We start from the raw sequence: 7,268 nt of genomic DNA, 5'->3' as shown, positions 1-7,268 counted from the left end.
GGGAGAACAAGCTGAAAACAGACGCCGACATTGCAGGTAGGATCGACATCTGCGTTGTGCAGCGCCTGGGAAGAGAAATCACACCAAGGTCAAGTGGACATGCAGGCAAAACAAGAGAGGACTTTCTAATTTAAAAACGGTGTTCAATTTCACAGTTCCTTGTTTTATGTGCGGAAGCACTCCGAGGTAAACAGAACAAGCAGCAATCAATCCTGTACTCAGCGTTTTTGAGCCTGTACAAGTGTTTACATTTTGTTGGCCTCAATTTTAATGTAGAGAAACAGGAGCTGGTCATTTGGGGCACCTCGCCAGTTTGGACTTTAGGGCATTTAATGCTCAACTTTTGGTACAAAAAGAAACTTTGCCATTGGACCACTTGTATCAACCATGACGTAATGAAAACTTTCCACAACTGTATATGAACAGGTCTCACTACTTTGAAAAAGAGCTTTTCAGTAGGTTACATTAACTTTTCACTAGTCTGTGCAAAGTTTCCAGTATCATATGTGGAAGAGTTTCATATAAAGAAGCCAATTTTGTTTAATGTAGCAGGAACCATCAGAAGCCATCTTTGACATGCACCAGTTAAGCCACAGGTTTAAAAGGTGGTAAACCAGTAGGTCAAAAATGTCAGCGCGTCAAAAGGGACCATCAACCAGTTCCTTAAACACACACACTTCACTAAATCCAAATATTTTGTTGCAACAGTTGGTAAAACCGCCAGGGAAAATATGGATAGAAGAACTTTAAGTGAAGCCAGAAGATAAGTCTTGGGATTAAAAAAAATAATGAGATGTAGTTTGTGAAAATAAAATAAAACTCTGCTTTCATGCTGATCATTAACTGATTTGTACGTAGTCTCAGGTGAGGAACCGCCTTACTTCTCTAAATAATACCGAAACGGTAATTTATCAGATACTGCTGCAGTTTCCATGAGCATACAATAATGTTTAACTTGTCACCACACAAGACTACATTCCTGATAATAAATCAAACAGCTGCAGCTGATCCAGAACGCTGCTGCTCGCGTTCTCACTAAAACCAGGAAGATGGAGCACATAACACCAGTTTTAATGTCCCTACACTGGCTCCCTGTAGCTCAGAGAATAGACTTTAAAATACTGTTGTTAGTTTATAAATTGGAACAAACTTCCAGAAAACTGTAAAACAGCTGAAACACTGGGTGCCTTTAAATCTCAACTTAAAACCCACCTGTTTAGAGCTGTTTATGGCTAAATTAGGGTTAGAGTGTGGGTTTTGATGTCTTCGATGGTTTTATATTTACTTTTCATCTATTTATTAATGTCACACTGTTTTTATTTCTTCTTTATGTAAAGCACCTTGAAATGCGCTATACAAATAAAATTTGATTGATTGATTGTTTGGTGGACCCAGTCAAACTGGTCTTTCAGTGAGCAATTTTTCCCAACAGATTTCCTATGCAGGATTAGATCAAATGGGATAAAAACAGATTCACCTCACCTTAAGGGAGAATACGAAGTATTTGTGAGGCCTGTGCTGCCTTTAATCTTACATCTGGACCAAGTAGATGGTGTAACAGTGGAGCACCTGAAAGTACAAAAATACAAAAGATTAATATAAATGCTTGGTTGGGGGGGGGGGGGGGGCTCACCGTAATGGACATGTTTAGTGAAGAAAGCTTAGCTAGAAAAGATGAGCAATGCTTTAGTGAGTTATAATGTGGGCCTAAACTGAATGGGTACCAATACGTAGGACATGTTTTGTGTTCCCCCCTCCCCCAATGAAATAATACATTTATCAAAGTGTATATCATCTGCTTGTTTATGTTAGGGTTAAAATATTCTAAGATATTTTAGAAAATTTAAGATTGAATATGTTAAGTAGCTAAATAAGGGAAACAGACACAACAAAAGACAAAGCTGCCCAATGTTGCAATTTTCAAAACGCAAATCTGGAAGTGCAAAAGGAAAAAATAAACATCACTTAAGAGGAAGCGTGAGCATGGAAGAAGATCGAAATCGCTCAAGATACCAAGTGACTCAGACTGAAGATATGGCAATTTGACTTAACAGATGACAAGTCACAGAGCAGAGCAACCATTCAACAAACGCCAAGACGGCTGAACGGTTCAGTTGTTTAAGAAACGCAACAGTCAGAAAACCATCCTGCAGGTCAACGCAGTAGGAAAGAGGGACACAATAAAGTCCAGAAAACAATCATTTAATTTGAAACCGATTAGAAAAAACACATCAAAAAAGAATGAGTGCTCATAAACAAAAGAAAGACTTAACACACAATGCTGAATTTTCCATTGAAGAAAAATACCTACAGAAAGTATGTTTTGCACATTAATGTGTTTGTGTTGGCTGTTGTTGTAGTCTTTAGGTCAGTATTATCACCAAAAACAGCAGCAGTCAGACTCAAAGATAAACAGCCAGAAGAAGAAGAAGCAGAAAGACAGAACTAAGATCTTTGAGAGAAGATAAACCAGGCAAACAAAATTGAGGAAGTTTTTCATTATGATAAGTGAATATAAAATACTAAATAACTGCCCACCTTTTATAACTCTGTTCCAATTCAGATTTGCTGCCTTCCCGGAATAAAGTAAAGAAATTTTCACCACCCTCCACGAGCATTGATTCCCACTGTAACTGAACTGCATTGGATTCAATTCCACTGAGCGTGCAAAATTGCATTTGCAAAGGATGGTTGGATTGGAAGCAAAATTTCATAGGATATTGCCTTATTTGGTCCCAACAATTGTGATACCGGTGATTCTCTTAATACTAGCAATTACACTGCCTTTTACTCATATATTGGGAAAAAAAAATGAACTAAACTTAAAGACTGAATTTTCCTTAACGCATCAGTGCTGATGATGAATTACCAAAAGAGGAAGAAACAACTCATTTAAAGCGTTTCACAAAACTTTACCAAAGGTGCCAAAAGGTGTGGCACAATGTTAAATGCAGGATACTTGTATGCAGAAAGTTGTGTATTTAGTCTCATAATGTCTTGACATTTCTGTTTTTTAACATTTGCACTATAACTTTTAACCGTTTGAAAGATTTTCATATAAAATTTATTTCAGTAAGATTGACACGTAATAAATCAGCTTCTACAAAAACACAGTTTTTAGACATTCTGAATTGGAAATTTCTATAAAATCCATCAATAGTCATGTCATACTTCAGCACATTGTCCACAAATTAATCAGTCCGTGTAAGATATTAGCTAAGATATTACCGTGTAAGATATTAGCGTGTAAGATACAATAAGTCACTTTCATCGTCCGCATCCTTGATAGAAGAAAATAAAAGAAAAAGACCCAATTCCTTAAAGCAGCGGAAGGATATCACACCGCTCAACGGTATTGATGATACCAGCAGGTTTGCGTGGGTAAGTAAAAGTCAACACTCACCATTAATGTTGTGACAAGCAGGAGATACAATAAGTCACTTTCATAAAGCACTAGTTTGTTTCAACAGAAAACAGAAGTAGATATGCTGTGTTCTCTCTCACAAAGATCCTCTCGTAAAATTAATGACCCTCCTGCAAAGGTTTTAAACTCCCACAGGCGGACGCATGTCTCCGCTGAGGGTGGGAGGAATGCCGCGGATCCTGCTCCGCCTGTCTGACTACCTGCTGATTCCTGCGCAGGTGAGACTGCTGCTGATGACACGTGAAACCGCTCACGGACAACAGACACCACGGAGTTCCTCTACCAAGCGCCAGGTTTAGCTGCAAAGTGACGGCAGTTACCTGCAGGCCAGCGAGAGAGTCCAGGTGAGACCGCAGCCGCAGTGGAGACTCCTGGGTTAAAGCGAGGAGGTCCGCAACACCGACAGGAATCATTGTGCGTTAGCCAGGTGTGGAAGCGATACTGGTTTCTCCTTCCCTCTCTCGCTCACCTGTCTGCCGGATGTAAATTAGCGCGATCACGTGTTCCACCCCAGCCAATCAGAGTCAGCTCGCCTTTTTTTTTAATCTTGGGTTTGTATGTTTTTTTTCTCTCCTTTTAGTGAATTTGTGATGGCGTGTGTTGTTTTAACGCAACCCACAAAATATTATTTGAGTAATCATTTATTTCACTGTCGTGTAAATAAATTTGCTACATGTAAAGTGAAGTATTTTGTATGGAAACACGTTTCATTCAAAACTGAATAAATAAATGTTGTTATCGAATTATTAAAATGAATGAATTGTACTCATGAAATTAAACTAAATGGATTTGTAAAATATATAAGTAAAGAAATGAATACTGAAATAAATACTGAAATAAATTAAAAAGAATCAAGGAAAAATATTCTTGAAAAATATTTTTCCTTTATTTCATGATAGGAGAAAACGAAACAACTCTATTTATTTCATGGAATATTTATTATTAATTTGTTGATACAGTATTTATTTATTGACTACATTTTGAATAAAACAGCTCTTTATAATGGCATTTCATTCAGTTCATTTTTTTTAAATACAGAAATGTCACCCCACTAAATGACTTCGGCATTTTTTTTTCTCTTTCTCCTGTCATTGCCCTTAGCTTCTCTATGACATGTAGGTTTTGTGAGTTTGTTGGCCAATGCATCCACAGTAACGTAACACAGCAGTCATTAACCAAACGGTGGTAATGCTAACATGGTGGGCAGCTGCCATGTTGAAAATAAAATTAGCTATAAAGTTTGTCAGTATGGGAAGCATGAGGTGCTCTAAAGTTTCCTGATAGACCTCTACACTGACTTTGGACTAGATGAAACAAAGTGGAGCAAATCTGGAAGAAAACACGGCTCCCAAAATCATCAGTCAGTTTGGATTCTGTTAGGGATGCGCAATTGCAAATTATTCACCATCACAGTTTCAATGACTTCCATACAGATATTACAAAAAACTACAAACTGTCCTAATTGACTGTTTTATCATTATGGAATCAGGCCCTCCGTGCTTTTAATATATTCTGTGACATTTGTTTAGTGTGACACGAAAAGGTTTCAAAGGTAACGACGTGGTCAGCCTGCTTTGGGAAGATATTTTATGGCTTGCCCTCTTTGTGGAGAGCGCCAAGACAGACGAGGCTTTCCCCCTCAATTGTGTAGGAAAAAATGATCTTATAAGATCACAATTCTCAACAGTTTCTATTGTTTTAGGCAATAGTCCAATATTCTCAATGAGCCAAGTAATTACTAAGCAACAAATGCTTTAACAAAATATATGTCATTTTGTTTCCAATGTGTCTACATATTAAAATAATTTTCTTTAAAGTAAATAAAAGTTTAATAAATATTCTAATTTGTTGAGATGTGTCTGTATTCGAGAAATGCTCCAGGCATCAGTCACCCTGCTTTTTGCGAGGAGCCGGGTTTAATAATTAGAGGCAGAAGTCCCTGAGTTCACAACGCCTTGTTTGCCTTCCGACATGCCTTCCTCACTGCTCAAACAAACTTGTCCGCATAACCGTAGTTATGTGTTTTTTTTTAAACAAGAGAAAATCCTCACATGCCCTGGAAAACATGCAGAATAAGGGCAAACGAAAAGCTTCCCGTCCTAGAAACAAAACAGAAACTGTTGAAGGAGAGAAGAAATGAGGAGACAATCATCACATTACTGTTGAAAAATGACGCTCATGTGACAACTTCTTTCTGTCTTCTTTTCTTTTTTCTTTCTTACTTACTTCATTTATTTCCTTTGTTCTCTACTTTCTTCTTTTTTGCCATGTTACACATTTCATTACAAAGCTGGTTGGCTCACTCAAGGGCAAAGGGCGCCACCTTGAGCTAGACTGCAGTAAGTGAAAGGACATCTGTTATCTCAGTCTGAGATAGTTGAACTTTTGCAAAAGTTACCTCACACAACTGCTGGCAATTCTGGGCGGCGATTACTTTCATTTACAATCTTAATATGAAAGAGAAAGTATATTAACGAAGCCATAAATGTGAAGGTTTCCAGATAATTACGGATGACCTGAACTCACCTGACTTATAAGTGTAGAGTGAGAAATTAAAGACAAGCAAACGCTTCCAGGTTAGAGAAAGTTTATCCACGTCAACAAAGTACGGAACGGAAAGAAGATATCTCTCAAATACGTTTAATAACGCAAAAAATAAAACCCAGAAATGAGTTAAGAAACACCAGTGTCATCAACAGTTTTGCAAAGAACAAAATCTACAGTCTTGTGAAAATATTTAACAATAACTCCTTGCTTTATGTTGGCAAGAGAAAAATACATTAAAACAGTTTCTACTATGAAGCAAACAACAGAAACGTGCTGCCAAATTATTCTTAGCTCCTAAAACTGTTTCACTTGTGACATCAAATTATCTTAAAATCGCATTTAACAGACCACCACAAATCAGTGCTTAGAGTTTTGAAATCTGAAGGAACTGATGAAAGGTTTTATAAAGTCTTTTACACCTATGAATTTTATAAATTTGATGTGAGGTTGTATTCAGCGTTCCAGAGTCAATTCTTTGTAAAACCTGCCAGTCACAGGTTTTCAGTCATGTCACAACCAGCTCTAGGAACTGAAAGTTAATTCATTTTTCACTTTACACATTAAACTGATTAGACTGATGTTTTCAGACCTATAGATTTGTTCATGATAATGACATTTTTTTCCTGATAACTATGTTTTTTTTTTACAATCATACAATGAATACATATAACGACTCAGTAAGATTGAAACATTACAGTATGCTATCTTTATCCTACTTTTTTATTTTTTTTATCTTTTTTGTTTAAACATATGTTTTTCTTTCACTGCTGAAAATGCTCCTTTGCAACTCCAAAAAGTCCCACCAATAATTTACCTAGAAATTGCATAACAAAACTTTTGCAACACCAGTTTTTTTGTGTGTGTTTTTGCTTGTTTTGTGTCTTTAATCCTGCATGTGTTTATTGATTGACCACCAGCGGCCGGAAAAGAATCGAAAGCTAAAAGAGAGTTTAAGGAAAATTAAAACAGCACATTAATAATAGGTACTTTAAAGATAAATAAAAAAATCACAACTTCATTGAGAGTATTTGTTCCCGTGATCTTGCAATTTACTCGCCTTCAGACGTTAGTGGGACACGCAAACCCTTTATTGATTTCTTTTTCACTATTTACTTATAGAGATTTTCTTTTTTTCAGAACTGAACAATTTCTCAACTGCTGCTGGGAATCTGTGTGTTTCATCTGTTTGTTTACCGTATGCGCATGCAAGAGTTGGACAGACGGGAGGGTGATGGGGGTGAATGTGGGAGGGGATCCCCAGCCCCTGAGCTCGGAGGATAAAAGGGGCGCTCAGCCG

The sequence above is a fragment of the Poecilia mexicana genome, unplaced genomic scaffold (assembly GCF_051168715.1).
Source record: "Poecilia mexicana isolate PSO_F unplaced genomic scaffold, ASM5116871v1 scaffold_2, whole genome shotgun sequence".
NCBI lineage: Eukaryota > Metazoa > Chordata > Actinopteri > Cyprinodontiformes > Poeciliidae > Poecilia > Poecilia mexicana.
Note: the sequence above shows the minus strand (reverse complement) of the source record.